The sequence below is a fragment of the Notolepis coatsorum genome (genome assembly GCF_963971535.1).
Source record: "Notolepis coatsorum genome assembly, chromosome: 4".
In the NCBI taxonomy this organism is placed as follows: Eukaryota; Metazoa; Chordata; class Actinopteri; order Aulopiformes; family Paralepididae; genus Notolepis; species Notolepis coatsorum.
This window is the reverse complement of record NC_140168.1, coordinates 123434445-123457757: the sequence shown is the minus strand read 5'-3', so window position 1 is coordinate 123457757 and position 23313 is coordinate 123434445. Positions and strand designations below refer to the sequence as shown.

The 23313-nt window shown below is 47.1% G+C and overlaps 1 protein-coding gene across 1 annotated transcript in view; it reads right to left on the bottom strand.

Annotated features, from left to right (window-relative positions):
* Positions 1–23313, bottom strand: part of ache (acetylcholinesterase (Yt blood group)) — a gene marked incomplete at its 3' end in the record, with an annotated part of 153635 nt that overhangs the window by 129223 nt on the left and 1099 nt on the right. The gene's annotated exons all lie outside the window — the stretch shown is intronic.

Here is a 23313-nt window from a genome sequence, read left to right as displayed (position 1 = left end):
AGAGATGGTCTATTGTTGGAAGCGTTTATTTCACAAGACAGCTGACTCTATCGTTGACTATGTTTGGATCTAAAGCCACGAGGCATATAAACTGCATATTCTGGATTTCTCCTCATTTGATCAGGCTTAGGCTGCTCGTAGCACAAATTACCTTGTCATAGTTTTCATACCACGCTGAAAGCTTGCCTGTTACTACAAGCAATGTGGACGCAAGGTATACTGAGACTACATATTATTATTATTATTATTATTATTATTATTATTATTATTATTATTATTATTATTATTATTATTATTATTATTATTATTATTATTATTATTATTATTATTATTATTATTATTATTATTATTATTATTATTATTATTATTATTATTATTATTATTATTATTATTATTATTATTATTATTATTATTATTATTATTATTATTATTATTATTATTATTATTATTATTATTATTATTATTATTATTATTATTATAATATGTCTCCTCAGTCTACTTGCTAATCATGTAGAAATTCATGACTCGTGCTGTAGCGTGCGGGTGCATTTAATTCATCCTGTATTGGAGATTTGTTCAAATATAACACACACCATGGTGGCCCTTATTGAAGATGTGATGTTTATTTAAGGTTTTGACTGCTGGCTATAGGCCTATTGATTAAACCTATACGATGAGCTCCTATACGATGAGCTGAAAGAACAAAACACACAAAGAGTCTATACAGTCTACAGTATACAAGCACAGGTCTGGTATGAATTCATTAATTTACCGTATTCACAAAGCGGCCCTTTTGCTTTTATGTCCTGCTCAGGTTGGGATTCCTTTCCACCCCGAATATGGTCAATGGCTGTGTTGAGTACAAGTGTTATTCAAAGCGCTTCGCAATGAAATGACTGCATATGTTTTTCTGTATGGGTGTCCCCAGTGGGAATCAAACCCCTAACCCGGGCAGCGTTCGGGGACCTTGCTCAGAGTGCCACCCGCACACATATATATTATATATATATATATATATTGGAAGGAACACGAATATGTAGCCTATATTGGTGTATGTATGTAACCTTTGTGCTGAGGTTGGACCCCCACTGTCCCCCCCCCACCGCCCCCCACCATGCACTGCAGTAGTACTACCAGATTTTCCAAACAATAATCCTCTTGAGGGTGTAACGTTACGTCGCCACAGCAGTGTAGCGAGAAAAAAAAAAAAAGTAAAAAGTGGGTCGACTTCTACGGTGACATGGAGCTTGTGACCTCGGGGCCCCTACTAATAGACAGGGATGGGCTATAACACACACACACACACACACACACACACACACACACACACACACACACACACACACACACACACACACACACACACACACACACACACACACACACACACACACACACACACACACACACACACACACACACACACACACACACACACACACACACACACACACACACACACACACACACACACACACACACACACACACACACACACACACACACACACACACACACACACACACACACACACACACACACACACACACACACACACACACACACACACACACACACACACACACACACACACACACACACACACACACACACACACACACACACACACACACACACACACACACACACACACACACACACACACACACACACACACACACACACACACACACACACACACACACACACACACACACACACACACACACACACACACACACACACACACACACCACACACACACACACACACACACACACACACACACACACACACACACACACACACACACACACACACACACACACACACACACACACACACACACACACACACACACACACACACACACACACACACACACACACACACACACACACACACACACACACACACACACACACACACACACACACACACACACACACACACACACACACACACACACACACACACACACACACACACACACACACACACACACACACACACACACACACACACACACACACACACACACACACACACACACACACACACACACACACACACACACACACACACACACACACACACACACACACACACACACACACACACACACACACACACACACCAATCATGTCAGCCTTTGCGCAATATAGTGTTTGTTTCTCTGTCCGATGATGCTCAGTGACGTGACGGACTGCTCCGTACGCAAACACACACACATGCACATGTATAACGCGACCTCCCTCGCACACACACACACACATTTACATTTACATTTACATTTAGTCATTTAGCTGACGCTTTTATCCAAAGCGACTTACAAGTTCTGTGCGACAAGACAGCAAGAAGGGTATAACTCTATCAGCTGAGTAACAATGTTCATCAAAGTGTTGCGTGTTACAGTGTAGGTTAGTTTATTAGGACAAGTGCATGACATTAAGGTTAGTCGGGGTTAGATTTTTTTTTTTTTTTTTTTTTTTATCATTTCAGATAATGGTTGAAGAAGTGAGTCTTTAGTCGACGGCGAAAGATTGGACGGGATTCGGCTGTCCTAACTGGGATGGGTAGTTCATTCCACCATTGTGGGGCAAGGACTGAGAATAGGCGGCTTCTCTTTGATGACCCTCCGGGAGCTTGGATAGGAGTAGATCTGAGGCGGCCAGAAGACGCAGAGCGTAGGGGTCTTGAGGGTGTGTAGTTAGAGACCATTGACCGGAGGTAGGCGGGAGCGGTTCCCTTTGCCCACGGTATGCTAGGTCGAGGGCCTTGAAGCGGATACGTGCAGCAATGGGGAGCCAGTGCAGGTCCTTAAGAAGTGGGGTGACATGGGCTGACTTCGGTAGGTTTGAGATCAGGCGGGCCGCTGCATTTTGAATGAGTTGAAGAGGCTTGGTGGCAGTGGCCGGGAGGCCAGCTAGCAGTGCGTTGCAGTAGTCGAGGCGGTCGAGGCGGGAGATGACTGTTGATCGGACGAAGAGTTGGGTGGCTTCTTTTGTCAGGAAGGGGCGTATCCTTCTGACGTTGCTCAGGAGGAATCTGCAGGTTCTGGTTGTCGCTGCGATGTGAGCAGAGAAGTTCAACTGGTCGTCGAGGACAACACCAAGGTTCTTGGCGGTCGGCGACGCGGTCACAGCTGCATTCTCGACTGTGATGGAGAGGTCGGTCAGGGGGGAGGATTTGGCCGGCAGGTGGAGCAATTCTGTTTTGCTTAGGTTCAGTTTGAGGTGGTTGGTCGTCATCCAGGCGGAGATGTCGGACAGACAGGCCGAGATCCGCTCAGAGACGTGGATATCTGAGGGAGGGAAGGAGAGGAAGAGTTGAGTATCATCGGCATAACAATGATATGAGAAGCCATGAGATGTGATAATGTTACCCAGTGATTTAGTGTAGAGGGAGAAGAGAAGGGGTCCACACACAAGAAGACCCCCCCCCCCCCCCCCCCCCCCCCCCTACAGGGTAGCGCCAGACCAGTGCGTCCGTGCCCTGCGCTGTCAGTCGTGTGGCGGTGGCAGTCCGAGCCCCCGGCCCTCCGTCTCCCCGCTCTGACACTTTGACGAGCGCAGCGGGAATCGCTGGAATTTTTTCCGTTTCGCGGTTCACCCGTCTAATGTTTCACACAACGCCACAACTCCAGCACAGACACACACACACACGCACGCACGCACCCACACACACACGCGCACGCACCCGCACCCGCACACACGCACGCACGCACGCACGCACGCACGCACGCACGCACGCACACACACACACACACACACACACACACACACACACACACACACACACACACACACACACACACACACACACACACACACACACACACACACACACACACACACACACACACACACACACACACACACACACACACACACACACACACACACACACACACACACACACACACACACACACACACACACACACACACACACACACACACACACACACACACACACACAGATATACACACATATAGAGACAGCTACTGTGTATGCATTGGTAGGCCAGCCCTTCTCAATGCAATACCAATAGTATACACAGTGTGTGTGATGATGAAAGACATTGGCTACCTGGATTTATTATAGGCTATAAATAGACTAGAATAGACTAGAGTAGAATAGTATGGATGCACAAAATATCTATGACCATAAATTATAAACGGCATTGGTCCAATGAGCAGAACTGGTCAGATGTGAATAACAGATGAATATTTCTGTCTAGCTGGGCAGGGTTTTATTATTATTTTTGTTTGGGTACTGTCTAGCTGGGCAGGGTTTTATTATTATTTTTGTTTGGGTACTGTCTAGCTGGGCAGGGTTTTATTATTATTTTTGTTTGGGTACTGTCTAGCTGGGCAGTTATCTTTTTGGGTACCGTCTAGCTGGGCAGGGTTTTATTATTTCTTTGTTTGCATACCGTCTAGCTGGGCAGGGTTGTATTTATGTTTTGTTTGGGTTCTGTAGTGTCTAGCTGGGCAGGGTTGTATTTATGTTTTGTTTGGGTTCTGTAGTGTCTAGCTGGGCAGGGTTGTATTTATGTTTTGTTTGGGTTCTGTAGTCAGTGTTTCCCCTACCATTGCCTTGGCGGGGCGGCCCGCCCCTCCAGAAAAAAAGATTATAAAAAAAAGATTATAATTTTTTTTTTATATATATTTTTTATTAAAGTTTGCTTTAATCACAGTAACGTTGGCGAGCTAGCTAAATTATACATAAATCGGTTTTCATATAAATCAATCTTCACTAAGATATTAAAACGGTGGTGCGGCACGGTCTACGGAGACGCAGAAAAAAGCTACCAAATCCATTCCGAGACAACTCCGAGACTGACTAGCATCGCGCATAACAAGTCTCAGGGCTAGATCCACAAAGAATGGATTGCATGGTGCTAATTGCACCCTTACTTACAATTCATTATGAATTGAAAATGGGGGACCCTGATGTAAACAAGACGAAAGTCTTTCTCTGGTCTGATTGATTGATTGATTGAAAACTTTATTAACAGATTGCAGAATGGGTACAGTACAGTACAGCTCAATACATACAATTGTTAAGGGGATGCAGACCAGAGAAAAACTTTCGTCTTGTTTACATCAGGGTCCCCCATTTTCAATTCATCATAACATATATGACATACACGACATACAGATAGACAGTACTGCTACATCTATAAATGTATGACATACCAGATTTGCAAATACAGTACTGTTTGTGATACAAAAAGAGTCCAGAAAAGAGAGTACAATATTTGACGTAGAAACTGTACAGGAGGTTGGGTAGGTGGGGTGGGGTTGGGTGGGGGGGTGGGGGGGGGGACTGTACATTGGAGGTGGTTTGGTGGGTGGGGTGGGGGTTGGGTAGGAGGGGTGGGTGGGTGGGGGACACTGCACAACTGTACAAGCAAAACTGTACATTGGAATATTGACAAAACCATACTTGGTCATTTACTGTACATTGGAGGGGGTTGGGTTAGGACATTTACAGGGGCCAGTTTCGAATTGCAGTCTCCCGTAGGTGTTCTTTGAGAGTGGTTTTGAAAGTGTGTAGTGATTCACATTCCTTTACAGCTTTGGGTAGGGCGTTCCACATTGATGTGGCATAATTGCGAAACGTGTTTAGTCCCTTGTTTGAGCCGAATCTGGGTTTAACATGATTTGTGGAGCTCCCTCTGGTGTTGTGATCGTGGTATTCACTGACCTTTGGGAAGTATTTTGACATGTACATCTGCATCCCCTTAACAATTGTGTGTATTGAGTCGTACTGTATTGTACCCATTTTGCAATCTGTTTTTTATTTTTTTATTATCTTTTCCCCCCTCCTTTTTCCGATTTTTCTCCCATCCCACTGTTAGTCGTTATGCCAATTCCCAACCCCCTTCCTGGTTGTTGCGCACCCCCCCCTACTGTTGGTCCGAGAGGCCGGAGACTGTCACATGCTTTCCTCCGACGCATGTGCAGCCAGCCGGCAGCCAGCCTGGCCGCGCAGATTCTCACTGGGAGAGTGTAACGTGTGGAAGGTCGCACTACCTCTCTCCAGATCCTACCCTCGCTGTGCAGCCGCCCCGACCGAACTGTAGGGGTCGCTGTCCACAATGCCCACGACCCACCCACGGCTTCCCTCCCCCTAACTCAGCCAAACGAGTTAGTATAGCGATCAGCCCAAGCCAAGGCAATGCTGACTCTCCGGGAGTCGAGACCGCAGCCTCTTGCACATTTTGCAATCTGTTAATAAAATTTTCATTCAATCAATCACCTTGTTAATATTTATTTACCTAATTTATGTGCAATCGTTTCATTTCAGCTCAGTGTAGAGAAATGCACCGATACTAACAACCGCCTTACTGCGCGCGTCTATGACGACACTGTTGACACCACGTTTCCGTGACACGAGGGGCCCGCGACAACACTAGTAGTTTTGGGGGCCTACCACCCCCCCTGAAAAAAATCCTAGGGGAAACACTGGTAGTGTCTAGCTGGGCAGGGTTATATTTATGTTTTGTTTTGGTACTGTAGTGTCTAGCTGGGCAGGGTTATATTTATGTTTTGTTTGGGTTCTGTAGTGTCTAGCTGGGCAGGGTTATATTTATGTTTTGTTTTGGTACTGTAGTGTCTAGCTGGGCAGGGTTGTATTTATGTTTTGTTTGGGTTCTGTAGTGTCTAGCTGGGCAGGGTTGTATTTATGTTTTGTTTGGGTACTGTAGTGTCTAGCTTGGTGTTACGTTCTGGACACCGACTGAGGTCGGTGACCACCCACATTCCTGGCATAATGTCACTGGGCTTGTCACCTGTCCTTTCCCTGTCAATTAGTGCTGTCACTTAGGGGTGGTTCCTGATTGGCTGTCACGGGGGTGTGTGTGGAATGTTGGTATTTGGTGTCTATGTAACCTACCTGTCTTCTGCTTGTTCATTGTCAGGTCTTCACTAATTGCGTTCGGGGAAAACGCGGACGGTTCAACTCTGGACCTCCAATAAGCTCCTATTTACCTTATTTCCTGCCTGTGCTATTTAGCATTTATCTCTCTTAGAAATTACTCTTGTGTTCTTACTATTAAAGTCGAACCTGTTCAAGAGTAAACACTCTCCGTCTCTGTGATTGCCTTCACCCATTGGAACTCACCTACCTCCATTCCTGACAGAAGACCTGACCATCAGAGTTCCATGGAGGCAATCATGGAGATGCTCCAGGCGCAGAGGGCGGCCCAGGAGCGGATGGAAGAACATCAACAGCTGGTCAGCGCCGAGTTAGTCCGACTCAACGGGATCGTCGGCTCATCCCAAGCGGTGGCACAGTCGCCATTGGCCACAACCCGACAAGCCCAAGAAGGAGTGGCTGGAGTTCAGTCGGCGACGGGAGAAGCAGCGGTCCACACAGAGGAGAGTCGGGGGGTGTTCGGGGTCCAGGAACGGTCCCACGAGCCACGACTGCAGGCGCCCGCTCGCTATGATGGATCACCGGATGGATGTCGGGAATTCATCACCCAGTGTCTACTCGTTTTCCGGCTGCAACCACGATCATTTCCATCGGAGATAGCACAGGTAGCGTATATTATCACGCTACTCACCGGTCAAGCTCTCTCCTGGGCTACGGCGGAATTAGAGGCGGGAGCGATAATCTGCGACAGTCTCGACGCCTTTACCCGGGAGTTGAGAAGAGTATTCGATACTTCCCGGGTACTCTCGATCTTCGAGGCTGGCGGTCGTCTTCTCGACTGCCGGCAGGGCCTCCGCACGGTCGAAGCTTACGCTATAAATGTTCAGATCTTGGCTCGGGAGACAGCTTGGTCGGAGAACGTCTGCGTGGTTCTGTTCGTCAGGGGACTCTCAGCGCGGATGCGAGATGCGCTCTCCGCACGTGAGATCCCCGAGCAGCTGGAAGTGCTGATCAACACCGCCATCAAGATGGACAATCGGCACCAGGAGAGGGAGAAGGAGCGTGTCAACAACACCCAGGTATGTTTTCCTTCTTCTCCTGGTGTTGATACATCCATGCATTATACGAGTGGGCCACTGGGTGATGAATCCATGCAGCTTGGAGCGCTGTCGCTCTCGGACGACGAGAGGCAGCGCTTCATCAAAGAGCGACGCTGTTTCCGGTGCGGCAGCTGTCGGGTCCAGGCTGTATCAGCTCGGCGCCAGTCTGGAATAGAATGTGCGCCGTCAGGCTTCGAGAAAGCGCCAGCAGGTGGGCTCATTCCTGCCAAGCCCACTGATTCACGTACATTTTTTGAGGTGGCGATCAACTGTGGGGGTGACATTAGGGGAACTAAGGCTCTCATTGACTCAGGGGCGGCGGGCAATTTTATTCACGTGGGATTGGTGAAGGAGTGGGGAACCCCAGTGGAGGATTTAGGGGTTCCCTTACCGGTTTACGCCCTGGACGGTCGGCCCCTGGGCAGTGGGAGCGTCACCCAGCGCACGGTTCCATTACACATCCGGGTGGCGGGTGGGGAGTGGGAATGGGTTAGATTTTTTGTCATATTTTCCCCCTATTCTGTCATGGTGTTGGGTCATCCCTGGTTGTCGTCACGTGTTCATATTATTAATTGGAGCACGGGCGAACTCTCAACGGCGGCCGACGTCAAGTCGATCGTCAGCGGGAGTTTGCCCAAACCCTTGTCTTCCCCCCCCTCTTCCCTTTTGTCTCCTCCCTCTTTCTCCAGGATAGTGGGGAGCGTGGCAGATTCTGATCTACCCTCTAATCCCGATTTGATAGGGGTGCCTGAGATCTATTGGGACCTGGCGGACGTTTTTAGCAAAACGCGTGCTAAAGCACTTCCGCCTCATAGATCATACGACTGTCCCATTAATCTTCTACCCGGTACCTCCCCGCCTCGCGGGCGAATGTTCTCTCTCTCACGCCCCGAAACCTTGGCCATGAACACCTACATAGAGGAGGCATTGCTTGCGGGGCACATACGCCCGTCCACTTCCCCTGCCGGCGCTGGCTTCTTCTTTGTTGATAAGAAAGATGGGGATCAGCGCCCATGCATTGATTATAGGGGATTGAATGACGTTTCCATCAAGAACCGATATCCTTTACCTCTCATGGACACGGCCTTTGAGTGCTTACAGGGGGCACAGGTCTTTTCTAAACTTGACTTACGTAATGCATACAATCTGGTCAGGATTAGAGAAGGAGACGAGTGGAAGACTGCATTTAACACACCCAATGGGCACTATGAGTATTTGGTCATGCCCTTTGGTTTGGCTAATGCTCCGGCAGTCTTCCAAGCCCTAGTTAATGACGTGCTGCGAGACTTGATTGGGGTGTCGGTGTTTGTCTACTTAGATGATATTCTGATTTTTTCTCGCGATATGGTGCAACACCAACTGCACGTTCGGGAGGTGCTAGACCGTCTCCTCAAGCATCAACTATTCGTTAAGGCTGAGAAGTGTGTGTTTCACACTGACACCATGTCCTTCCTGGGCTTTGTGTTGACAAAGGGCGATCTGCGCATGGATCCAGCCAAGGTGAGTGCAGTTTTGGACTGGCCACGGCCTTCGTCGCTCAAGGGGTTACAACGGTTTTTGGGCTTTGCAAATTTTTACAGGCGCTTTATTCGCAACTTTAGCGCCTTAGCCAATCCATTAACAGCTCTCACTAAGTCCTCTCTCCCTGGCTTTGAATGGTCGCCTAGGGCAGAGTCGGCCTTCTGCGATCTTAAACGTCGATTTACATCCGCTCCTGTATTGATCCGCCATGACGCAGAGGTTCCGTTCATTGTGGAGGTGGATGCCTCTGACATCGCGGTGGGGGGGGGGGTGCTCTCTCAGAGATGCTTAAAGGATGGGAAAGTGCACCCGTGTGCTTTTTTCTCTCGCCGTCTGTCACCAGCCGAGCGTAATTACGACGTGGGTAATCGGGAGTTATTGGCGATCAAATTGGCACTGGAGGAGTGGAGACATTGGTTAGAGGGGGCGACACATCCTTTCATTGTTTGGACTGATCATAAGAACTTGGCTTACATCCAAGGGGCTAAACGCCTTAACGCTCGCCAGGCCAGGTGGACGTTGTTCTTCACACGATTTCGATTTACCATCTCCTATAGACCCGGCTCCAAGAATATCAAACCTGACGCTTTGTCGCGCCAGTTTGATCTTCCTGGTCGGGAGGAGCAGCCCCATCCCATTATTCCACCGGCCTTGATTTTGGCACCCGTGTCTTGGGGCATAGAGAGGGTGGTAAGGTCGGCGCTAACGCGGGAGCCCGATCCGGGTGGGGGTCCTCTGGGACGGTCGTATGTTCCCAAGGCGGCGCGCTCACGCTTGCTACAGTGGGCACATGCGTCATCCCTCACCAGCCACCCAGGGGCAACCAGGACCCTGGAATTTATCCGTAGGAGGTTCTGGTGGCCGACAGTGGAGGGGGATACGCGTTCCTTTGTGGCGGCCTGTCCGGTGTGCGCACGTAGTAAGACCTCTCGACGGGCACCGGCGGGTCTCCTCCGACCACTTCCTATTCCTAAACGACCCTGGTCACACATATCTCTGGACTTTATTTCTGGTCTTCCCCTTTCGGACGGGTTCACCACCATTTTGGTGGTGGTGGATCGGTTCTCTAAGGCGGCTCACTTTGTCCCTCTCCCCAAGCTTCCTTCGGCCCGGGAGACTGCTGATTTAGTTATACAGCATGTCTTTCGGGTCCACGGGCTGCCAGTGGATATCGTGTCGGACCGGGGTCCTCAATTCGCCTCCAGGTTCTGGAAGGCGTTTGCCGCCGGCCTCGGCGCCTCTGTCAGTCTGTCGTCTGGGTTCCATCCGCAGTCGAACGGGCAGACGGAGCGGGTCAACCAGGATTTGGAGGGGGTCTTGAGATGTTACGTTGCCGGTAGTCCGGCAACGTGGAGTAGGAGGTTGGCTTGGGCTGAGTACACGCATAATACCCTTCTCTCCTCTTCTACCGGTATGTCTCCCTTTCAGTGCCAGTATGGTTTTCAACCTCCTCTGTTTCCCGAGCAGGAGCAGGAGGCGGAGGTGCCCTCGGCCCAGGCACATGTGGCTCGCTGTCGCAGGACGTGGAAACAGGTTCGGAAGGCGCTACAGAAGGTTTCGGTTAGTACCCAACGGCAAGCTAACCGTAAGCGTCGTCCGGCTCCAGTTTACCGTCCAGGGCAGCGGGTTTGGCTTTCCACCCGGGATCTCCCTCTCCGGGTGGAATCCAAGAAGCTGGCTCCTCGCTTTATAGGACCATTTAAAGTGATTCATCGGGTTAATCCAGTGGCTTACAAGCTACGACTTCCGAGCTCTATGAGGGTTCATCCGACGTTTCATGTGTCCCTGTTGAAGCCATTCCTCTCATCGCCCTTGGCCCCGCCACTGCCTGTGGTTCCTCCGCCCCGGTTTATTGGCGGTCAACCCATTTACACGGTGCGGAGGATACTGGGTTGTAGGCGGAGGGGTAGGGGGTTTCAGTTCTTGGTGGATTGGGAGGGGTACGGGATAGAAGAGCGTTCTTGGGTGCCTCAAAGGGATATTTTAGATCCCAGCCTGATCGTTGATTTCCGGCGGCTGAATCCCGAGGCCCCTAGGTGAACGTCTGGTGCCGTTCGTCGGGGGAGGGTACTGTTACGTTCTGGACACCGACTGAGGTCGGTGACCACCCACATTCCTGGCATATGTCACTGGGCTTGTCACCTGTCCTTTCCCTGTCAATTAGTGCTGTCACTTAGGGGTGGTTCCTGATTGGCTGTCACGGGGGTGTGTGTGGAATGTTGGTATTTGGTGTCTATGTAACCTACCTGTCTTCTGCTTGTTCATTGTCAGGTCTTCACTAATTGCGTTCGGGGAAAACGCGGACGGTTCAACTCTGGACCTCCAATAAGCTCCTATTTACCTTATTTCCTGCCTGTGCTATTTAGCATTTATCTCTCTTAGAAATTACTCTTGTGTTCTTACTATTAAAGTCAAACCTGTTCAAGAGTAAACACTATCCGTCTCTGTGATTGCCTTCACCCATTGGAACTCACCTACCTCCATTCCTGACAGCTTGGCAGGGTTGTATTTATGTTTTGTTTGGGTACTGTAGTGTCTAGCTTGGCAGGGTTGTATTTGTGTTTTGTTTTGGGTTCCGTCTAGCTGGACAGGGTTGTATTTATGTTTTGTTTGGTTACTGTCTAGCTGGGTATGTTGATTGGGTACTTGCACATGCATATCAGCAGAAACAGAAATAAAGACAGATTATGTTTTCCTGACATTCAGTAAGAATTGGATTACCATAGGAACTTTTATTTTTTTTACATATAGACCACATCATATTGATATTGGTGAAATAACCATAACTATTATGGTATTATACTATTATTGTGTTTGTGAGGGACTCAGGCCTGAAGATTTGACTCTGATCCAAACGCAAACTAACCTCATAACTTTTTCAAAACCAACTAAACTTATATTATTTTCTCCATTGGAAAACAAACGCCCGACCAGTGCAGCACATTCATTTCAGACATAACTGAAAGAAATAATAAAAAGGTTGTTTGTTAAAGCCACATACAGTCTCCATTGTCTGTGCACTTGCCCACGTAGTGGACATCATTGGTGCCGGGCACTGCACTCGCTAGTAGAGGTGTAACAATCTCTTTTTTTTTTGATCAAATTTTTTTATTGACATTCTCACGAAACAAGACAACACATTAACCACAATCACAATACATAGAACTTCACAAGAAAATAACAAAAACAATAATAATAATGACTAACAATTATACAGACAAAAGAAAAGAAACCAGAGTTCAACCTACTAAATTAATTCCAAGGGGTACTATCTAATAAATGGTCTTTCCCAGTGTTCAGTCCCGATTCCCGGCCGTGTGACCCCATATTAATAAAACGTACATCTCCAACCCACCACAAGGACCATTTTTTGGGGGAACACGACCTGAAACCAGAGCAATGAACCTTCATGAAAAAACAAAAACCTGTAGGTGTTCCATAGACTCACAGAGACCGTGTAAAAGTGGCCAAACAGTGAAGAACTAGTTAAATAGCTGCCCCCCCATAATATCCCCAGCTAAACTCAAGATGACAAGACAAGGGACAAGACAGACAAAAACACTTCCTCCTCCCCCTCCCAAGAGACCGCCGGACTCACCCGAACACGCACCCCAACCCCGCTCAGCCGCACACTGCGGTCTTTACCTTCTCAGCTGCTGCGAACCACAGGTCAATTCCAGCCTGCCCCACCCCAATCACCCGGGCTGTGGATATCTCAAGATAAATCACATCCAATAGAGTTAGGGACCAGTTAATCATTGTAAGCTTCTCAGGCTCCTTCCATCTCATTGCTATTAGCTTCTTCGCTGCTGTGACGCCCGCTAGGACAACCCTTTTCAGTTGTACGGACGCGGGTAGTGTCGTTATATCGTTCAGGAGTAGCGTAACAGCTGAGAATGGGATAGTTAAGCCACACAGATCTGAAAGTTTGTCCGTTATTGACCTCCAGAAGCGGGCCACTGGTGGGCAATCCCAATACATATGCATATAAGTGCCAGTGGCCTTTTGAGAGCACAAAGTGCACCGAGAGTCGGTTATCAGTCCCATAGCAAATAGCTTCCTAGGTGTAAGATAGGTCCTATGAATATAATTAAAATTAATTTGCTGGTGATTGGGGTTGCGGGAAGATAATGCCACATTTGCCCAAACATCATCCCAGTCAAACTCGGGGTCCAACTCCGGGATATCCACACGCCAGATTGTATCCAATGATAAATTTTTATACGTGGATTGAATTAAGAGCGTATAAAAGTCGGAGACAAACCCTCTGGATGTCGTCCTGTCCACTATGAGCCTGAGGAAGGGGTGTGGGTGCAAGGCTTGAGCCCACGGTACGCCATGCGCCCTCAGTGCTGACCTTAGTTGAAGGTAAAGAAAGAAGGACTCGCCGGGAAGATCATAAAATTCTCTTAAGTCCTGAAACGCACGGAGGCCGTTCTTATCATAAATATCCTCCAGAGTATGCACTCCCCTCCTTTGCCATTGAGGAATATTAACCGGCTTGTGTCCAACAAGTAATTGCTGGTTATTAAAAATTGGAGAGTCCAGGTGCCAAGGGCATTTAACCCCACACGACCTCTGTACATTACGCCACGTTTGGATCACGTGAGTTATGATCGGTCCATACCTCAGCCGGCATTTCGCAATAGAGACAGTGGAGTACACTACATCCTGCAATCTTAGCGGAGACACCGCCGCCGCTTCTAAGGAGCGCCACGATACAGCCTCTACAGGGTCTAGCCAGCACATCAGAGGTCTCAGTGAAAAGGACCAGAAATAAAGTTTAAAATCAGGGATTGCGAGGCCCCCATCTTGTTTCCTACGTTGAGTAGTAGCCCTTTTGATTCTCGGGCGTTTGTTATTCCAGACAAACTTAGATACCATCGATTGTACCTTGCGCCAGTGGTCTATTGGAGGGGGCAGGGGGAGCATTGAGCTAATAAAATTTATCCTAGGCAGGATGTTCATTTTGATTATGGAAGCCCGGGCTTGTAAGGAGTTAGGAAGGGACGACCACCTGTCTAGATCCTGGCGTATTTTATCATAAGTACCCGTGAAGTTGTACTTAGTAGTTTGGTTCAGCGTGGGGAATATCTCTATGCCCAGGTATTTAAAATGTTCTACTATGGGGATATCAGCTGGTAGTCGTACCGCCTTGGCCAGTTCATTAAGAGGTAGGCAGGCTGATTTGTTCCAGTTAATCTTAAAACCTGACAATTTACCAAAGTCGTCGATTATCCTCAATAATTTTGTGGCCGACCGGGAGGGGTCGTCCATGAAAATCAGCAGGTCATCCGCATAGAGAGCAATTTTGTGTGGAGTATTGTTGACCATTATGGGGACGATGTCCTCCGATTGCCTAATAAATTGGGCCAAAGGTTCGAGGGAAAGCGCGAACAGTCCCGGGCTCAGAGGGCAACCCTGTCTAGAAGATCTGGAGACTGGAAAGAGTGTGGAACAGTTTTTGCCTGTCAGTATCATCGCAGACGGCGAGGCATACAGGACTTTAATCATATGAATAAAACTCTTTCCAAGACCCATGACCTCAAGTACCTTCCACAGGTATGACCACTCAAGTCTGTCAAACGCCTTCATGGCATCCAAAGACAGAACTGTGGATGGAGTTGTATTGTCTTTACTGTTATCGATTACATGCAACAGCCTCCTAAGATTATCTGCAGCCAGACGCCCCGGGATAAAACCAGTTTGATCGCAGTGTACCAATACAGGCATAAATCTCTGCAGGCGACGGGCCAGCACCTTGGCAAACACCTTTAAATCGGCCCCGAGAAGACTCAAGGGTCTATAGCTACCACAATCATTGGGATCTTTGTCCTTTTTGAGAAGTAAAGAAATCAACGCCATATTGACATCTCTTGAGAACTCCCCTTGTTCGATAGCGTAATTGATCATATCGAGCATCAATGGACCCAGTTGGTCCCAGAAAGCTAAATACACTTCGGGTGGAATACCATCCCAGCCTGGCGCCTTACCCCTCTGCATTTCAACAATAGTCTCCCTCAATTCTACGAGAGTAATCGGTCTCCCCAGTTCCTTGGCCTCTTCCTCAGAAATGTGGGGTATCTCAAGCCCGCCAATGAACGATTCAAATCTAGAGTCATCCAGATTACCCTCTGAGCTATATAACTGTGAGTAAAACTCTTTAAAAGTGTCATTGATCTTTTTCGAATCAGTAGTGACTGCACCCTGGCTCGTCCTAATCGAGGGGATATCTGAGAAATGATCATTTGAGCGTATTTTCATTGCCAATAGATGGCTAGGTCTGGAGCCGTGAAAATAGTAATTTTGTCTTGTCCTATGTATTAAGAACTCAGACTGTTGTTTAAGTATGGAGTTTATTTCTTTTTTGACTATCTTACGTTGTGTGTTTAGTCGTTCATTATAGTCAGTTTGCAAGGATGCGTATAGGTCCGCATATAATGATTCCAGTCCTTCTAGCTTTTTTGACCGGGATTTTCGCAAATTGGAGGCAAATAGTGTGACATGACCCCTGATGAATCCTTTCAATGCGTTCCACAGGACCCTAGGGTCTTCTACCGTGCCAACGTTGATCTGCAAAAATTCAGCTAGTTTACTCCTGAACTCAGAACAGAAGTCATCGTTCTTTAGCAAGGTCGAATTAAAACGCCATCTGGGGGCTCTTGCGGAGAGCCTGCCAAAGGTTGCCGTAAGGAAAATCCCCTTGTGGTCTGAGAGAGCCAAGGGAACCAATGAGACATCGAAACTATCAAACATATTAGGGGACGCGAATGCATAGTCAATTCGAGAGAAGCTTTTGTGTCTGGCTGACAGGTGAGAGTAATCTCTGAGGGTGGGGTTGCATAAGCGCCAGAGGTCTGTGAGCCCCGTGTCTTTGGCCCACATCCTGAGGGCCTCAGAGGCCCGTTTCTGGTCGCTCGTTTCAGAGGACCCGGACCTATCCATCTCCGCATCCCAGCACGCATTAAAATCGCCACCCACAATGAGAGCGTATCCATTAAGTTCCAACATATTCTTCGTGATTGTATTATAGAACGCTGAATCAAATGTGTTAGGAGCATACAATGCTATTATAGCCATCTTCCTATGCAAGAATTCAACTTTTGCTATAGTAATCCTTCCCTCCGTGTCCGACCATACATCCAAGATTTTGATATCAAGGTTACGTCTTGTAACTATGACTACTCCTTTCGTCTTATCATCGGCTGAGGATGCGGAGATAACGTGATATTGCCGATTTGCCAGTCTTGACACGTCACCTACCATTAAATGCGTCTCACTAAGGAGAGCAAGGTCAATATTTCTCCTCTTCAATAGCCAAAGGACACTGGCACGCTTGTGTGGGGCGTTAAGCCCTCCTGCGTTCCAAATTAAAATATTCAATTTAGCCATGGTCGAGCTTGTATAAGTGCGTAGAGAACATACCCGTGCAGCCAGGCTGAGTACAGAGGTGCCGATCCCGGCGGGCCCGGACGGTCAATCCCAGGAGTTCAGAGGAGGAACACTTACACATATATAAGACAACAGTACATAGAACACATAAAAATACCACCCCAGCTACAGCCCCCCCCCCTTCTACTCTAAACCCTAACCCACCCGTCCTACTATAAGTTCCTCTATACCCACTCTCCAATCCCCACCCTATGCCCCACCCACTGAGGATGGTCATCTTCCTATCACTTCCCACTAGAGACATGGATCAATAAGACGCTTCCCACTCCCACCCCCCTCTAGTTAAACCCCTGAGTAAACCCCCACTAGTCCAATAAACACAAATAATAATAAAAATTAAATTCAATAAAGATATCGGTCGAAAACCACCTGAGCACTGGCCCTAACATAAGACAACCATAATGGTAAAAATAGCCATTATTAAATAATAACTCCACATCAACCTGCAACCATCTATTTCCGAATCTGCGCTTCAACGTCGCAATGTTATGGCCCAAATGGGTACAGGAAAATTCAAAACAAAATTAAATTAAAGCATCCCAGCCGATAGTCTAAGGCAGGATCGGGTCACAGGTTAATTGTGCAAAATTGTGTGAACAATGTCAATTAAACAATGACAAAAATAAGAAAGGGAAAAAAGGGGTTATGGTTAAAGTGCACCCCTGAAGCAGTCCCTCTGATCAGGCACAACGGCTGACATGACATAACCTATGTAAGAATCAACAATAATAGGAAAAGGAAAAAGAGGGTTATGGCTAAAGTGCAAGCAAAGTTAAACTTGACCCAGCCTGTTATCACATATTTATGTATATTCGTTCGAGAGCCAACATGAACCTTGGCCCTAACATGACAGCTATAATGGAAAAATTAGCCATTATTATATAATTACTCAGCATCAACCCTGTGACCAACTACCTCGTAGTCTGCATATTAATGTTGCAACATTATAGTATAAATGGAAAAAGGAAAATTCAAAACAAAATCAAAGCATATCAGCAGTTAGTCTAAGGTAGGATCGAATCACAGTTAAATTGCTCATTCAAATGCCATTAAAACAGCGACAATAATAGAAAAAGGAAAAAGAGGGTTATGGCTAAAGTGCAAGCAAAGCTAAACCTAAGCCAGCCTGTTATCACATATTTTATGTATATTCGGTCGAGAGCCAACGTGAGCCTTGGCCCTAACATGACAGCTATAATGGAAAAATTAGCCATTAATATATAATTACTCAGCATCAACCTGTAACCATCTACCCTGGAGTCTGCATATTAATGTATCAACGTTATAGCATAAGTGCCTCACGGAAAATTCAAAACAAAATTAAGGCGAGTCAGTAGTTAGTCCAAGGTAGAACCGGATCACATTTAAATTGCTCATTCAAATGCCATTAAAACATATAGGAAAATTCAATACAAAATTAAATTAAAGCATCCCAGCCGATAGTCCAAGGCAGGTTCGGGTCACAGGTTAATTGCTCATTCAATTGCCCTTAAAACAGCGACACTAATTATTATATAATTACTCAGCATCAACCTGTAACCATCTACCCTGGAGTCTGCATATTAATGTATCAACGTTATAGCATAAGTGCCTCACGGAAAATTCAAAACAAAATTAAGGCGAGTCAGTAGTTAGTCCAAGGTAGAACCGGATCACATTTAAATCGCGCATATAGATGACATAAAAACAGCGACAATAGGAAAGAAAAAAAAAAAGGAAGAGAGGGTAATGGCTAGAGTGCAAGCCATATAACCATATAGCCATTAAGTGCAAGCCATACCCGACCCAACCTGTTATCAAATATTGTTTATGCATATTCAACCGACCTTGGCATCTACTTTGGATCACCAAAGCTCAAAACAACCTGGATATAAAAATAAAAAGCATACCAGAAGTTAGTTAGGGACTCGGTCACTCTTGAACTGTGCAAACCAATGTCCCTTTGAACAGCAACAGCAACCAAAATACGTAACCATTAACGAATGTCTCAGCGCAGACCATAGTCGAAGCCCGCTGGCTAGCCCGAGGCTAGCGCGTAAGCTAGTGACGAATCCGGATAGCACGTTAGCCTACTATGTACATTGTTCAGCTAGCTCGTTAGCTTCCAAAGAGGCGATACACAAGTACGACCATGAGGTCAGCTTTAGCAAGTAACAGAAGTCATTGGGAAGCCCCGCTAGTTGGATGGGCAGAGGACAGTTAGCATGTCTGGGCATGACAGCAAGTGTTTGTGAATAGTCGACCTAATCAATGTATATAGGCCCAAACCGCCAAGTCACTCACCCTCCATAGATATCAAGCAACAGACTCGGGTGTCTTCGCGAGATATTCCTTCGCTTTAGCCAACGACCAAAACAAACGCCGACCACCGACCTTCTCCAACACAGATAGTTTCGCGGGAGCGAATAACGTGGGCCTCAGGCCTAGTCTCCATAGCTTAGTCAGGACCACCTTGTACTCGGCTCTCTGAGCTTGAACCTCCGGTGTAAAGTCCTCGAAAATGGCCACTTTGTGATCGCCAAACCTCAGAGTACCCCTTCTGGTACGAGCCGACCGCATGATGATTTCTCTCTGTTGGAGTCTGTTCAGCTTGACTATGATGGGCCTCGGTTCTTTGTTCACGCCGGGAGAAAACCTGCCCGCTCTATAGGCCGACTCACAGATAGGAGGCGAGGGGAGGACGTCCGTCCCTAGTATCTTCTGCAGCAGTTCGGGCATGGTCTCAGAGAGACGGCCTTCACCGCTGGTCTCCGGTACTCCAACAATCCTGACGTTGTGGCGTCTATCCCGGGACTGCATCTCCTCCATCGCCGACTGTAGTTTGTTGACTTCAGCCTGCCTAGCCAGCAGGGCGGATTCAAGACCCGCCATCTTCTCACACTGTGATGATACCTCCGTCGTTAGCATGGCTAGTTCGTTAGCATTAGCCGATGAGGCAGCGTGAATCGTCTCCATCTTGTCTGTCAGCGGGACTACCGCCAGCCGTATTTCTTCTGATATCTCACGACGGAGGCTGATACAGAAATCCGCCAGCACTTGCTTCTGTGCTTCAGCGATGCGTGCCTCAGAGTCTGCGTGTACTTTCTTCTGTGCTTCAGCGATGCGTGTCTCAGAGTCTGCGTGTAGCTTGGTCATGACCAAGAGCACAGCTTCGCTTAACTCCCCGACAGCGGGAGACGGTACGGACATGCTCGGCGGTGTCGGTGTCGTGCCTAATTCTTTCATGGCTCTGGTTTCCACCCCCGCCATCGTAGAAAGTCGAAAAAAGTTGATGAATGTATACTAAACACGGCGACCTAGCAAACAGATAAAAAACAAATAAAAATAAAATAAAGACTAATGGGGAGAAACGTATATTCAGCACGGTAGAAGGGAGCTCATGTGAAAACACGTCTACTCCATGATCGCTCAGCTCCGCCCCCGAGGTGTAACAATCTCAATACAGAATCCAAGAATTAATTTTGGAATTGAAATTTGAAATAGAATTTTACGTTCAATACAGTGCATCATAATTTTACACTGTATTGATTATGCTTCTTCTGTCATTATCTTCCCTAGCTCTATATTTCTTGTGTTATGGTATGACTACTACTGCTATTAGCATAGTTTTTAAGGCTCATTTACAGCTTTGAAATAAAATAATATATTTTTCGGAGTCACGTGGCGCAGTGGGCAAGGCGCTCGCAACGAATGCTGGAGACTAGGCTCGAACAGGATGCCTCCTGTTCGAGCCCCGCTCTCCACATTGCTTTCAGTTTAGCTGGTCGTCCACAGTAATACACATTGGCCGTATTACGGGGAGGGAAACTGAAGGGTGGGGATCGGGCGTTGTGGACAGCGACTCCTACAGGTCGGTTGGTGCGCCTGCGCAGTAGAATCAGGAAGTGTCGGGGGCAGCGTGAGCCTCCCACGCGTTACTCCTCGCCACTGAGAGATCGAGCTGCGCAGGTGAAAAGATGCGACGGCTGTTACCTCGAGTATCGGAGGGGACTCGTGCTATGTATGACTTAGTCCACATTGCAGCCGGCTTGTGGGAGGCAAGAAACAGCGTTCGAAGACAGGGGAGGGTTGAATTGGACGATATGAAAATTGGGATGGGAGAAAAATAGAAAAATGGGAGAAAAAGTGGATAAAAAAATATATTTTTCGGAGTCAAAACTATATATACGTCACCAGCAGCAACAGCAGTTTATTTGTAAGTAGAAAGGTGCACTCAGTAGAGCACAACTCTCCACCAGGCAGTATACACCATTTATACACCATTACACTATTGGGTGGAATAAACCGTTAAAACTCTTTGGGTGGAATAAACCTTTAAATGGTTATTGACCAATCTGCAACATATTAGAGAAGCCAGGTCACTGACTGGCCTGCTGTCAGCCTATGAGCAACGTTTCATCAAGAATCACCACGCAGACAGATTCACAGATGCAACCAAATGCCTAATCCCCCCCAGGGCAGGCTACGTCATCTGGTGGAGATAGTGAATAGAAGACTAACGCAGCATGAATTATCAAGATGGAAAACCAGTCAAAACAGTGGAAAACGGCAACAGCAATGACCACTTGAATTTGCAGTGTGGTCTGCTTGGGGAGACAGGTTAACATGCCTGCAGGGGAAATCATGCCAATCTGAGGGGGCAGAGATGTCTGTTCTCACAGGCGAACCCAGTCAGTCACTGGTCTCATAAATGACCAGGCTAATGTAGATGGTATCAACAGAGAGAGAGAGAGAGAGAGAGAGAGAGAGAGAGAGAGAGAGAGAGAGAGAGAGAGAGAGAGAGAGAGAGAGAGAGAGAGAGAGAGAGAGAATGAGAGAGAGACACACACAGAAAGACAGGTTGAGAGAGAGAAAGAGAGGCGAGGCAGAGAGTAAAAAAAAAAGAGAGACAGAGAGGGATAATAGGCAAAGCAGAGACAGAAAGAGCAATGCAGAGAGTAAGAGAAAAATCAGGGAGAGGGTGAGGTAAAGAGAGAGAGAGAACAAGAGAGAAAGGGGGGGGGGGGGCAAAGAGGGAAAGAAAAATATAGACAGAGACAGACAGAGAGAGAGAGAGAGAGAGAGAGAGAGAGAGAGAGAGAGAGGGGTGAGGAGAGTCAAGGGGAGGAGAGGGAGAATGGCGGGAAGAGGACATACGGATGCTCCTAAAGAAATAAACGAGAGGGTCTACAAAATAAACCCACCCTTACAAGATAAAGACATTAAAATGTGTCATATCACACTGTAATTTGTACTGGAAAACCATACCGTCAAATAATGTCATACCGCCCAGCGCTTCCCATCCACTGCTTTTGCTGAACAATATACACCTAGACCATTAGTTTGGGTGAGTGGACCAAAATGATTGAGGTACAACAAACCCATGTTTCTATCAGAGAGAACTAACATGCTTCTATGCGCGGGGGGGGGGGGGGGGGGGGGGGGGGGGAATAGCTTAGCTCTGATTTCTGGCACGTTATAAATGTAGTGTTTTGGGATGAGGTTATAGTATTATTGGGGGGGCGGGGTATCAATACCATGGTTTAGCCTCGTAAAGACCCCTGTATCAGTCAGTGCATTGTAGTACCTAGTAAATACCCCCATGGCAGTCAGGGAATAAAACAGTACAGACACGTTTTTCCTCAAAACCATCTGAGAACTGAGATCAGGTCGTTTTGGTGGACGGCTGCTTTTATCCACAGCACAGTACAATTACATGTTACATTACAGTCATTTAGCTGACTGACGCCTTTATCTAGGGATGCACCGATATGAAAATTTGCCACCGATACCGATACCGATTGTTCAACTAACACAAACGGCCGATACCGATACCGATATTTGTGGCAAAAAATATATATTTGTAATTATTATTTTTTTTAATGAAACTACTGTATATTTGTATGTGTATGTTTGTATTTGTAGGCCTCGTTACTTACTTAAAAAACGAAACATCAAGAAATATGTTTATGGTATTAATTCCACCATGCCATGTAGCACTATCCCTCTTCCAGTATGGTCTGGCGGCCTGCAGCTGGATACTATTGTCTCAACCAGAGCTCTCAACCAATGCAATAGAACAATTTTGATTGACAGTCGATTCGGCCAATTACGTCACACCGCTAGCACCCACCTCCTGCTGTTCTTACCACCAATCGGCAAGCGTTTATTCATTTTCTACTTCCGGGCATGCCGCCATTGATCTGCTTGCGAGAATCACAACAAGCTTACCGTAGCTAATACGTTAGCTGCCCGCCGACCAGCGCTCCACAGGATGACCAAACGAGACATAATGATTTTACTGCAACGAATGTTATAATAAAACAAAGCCTTTCTATACATTTGTCTGATTGAAAACTTTATTAACAGATTGC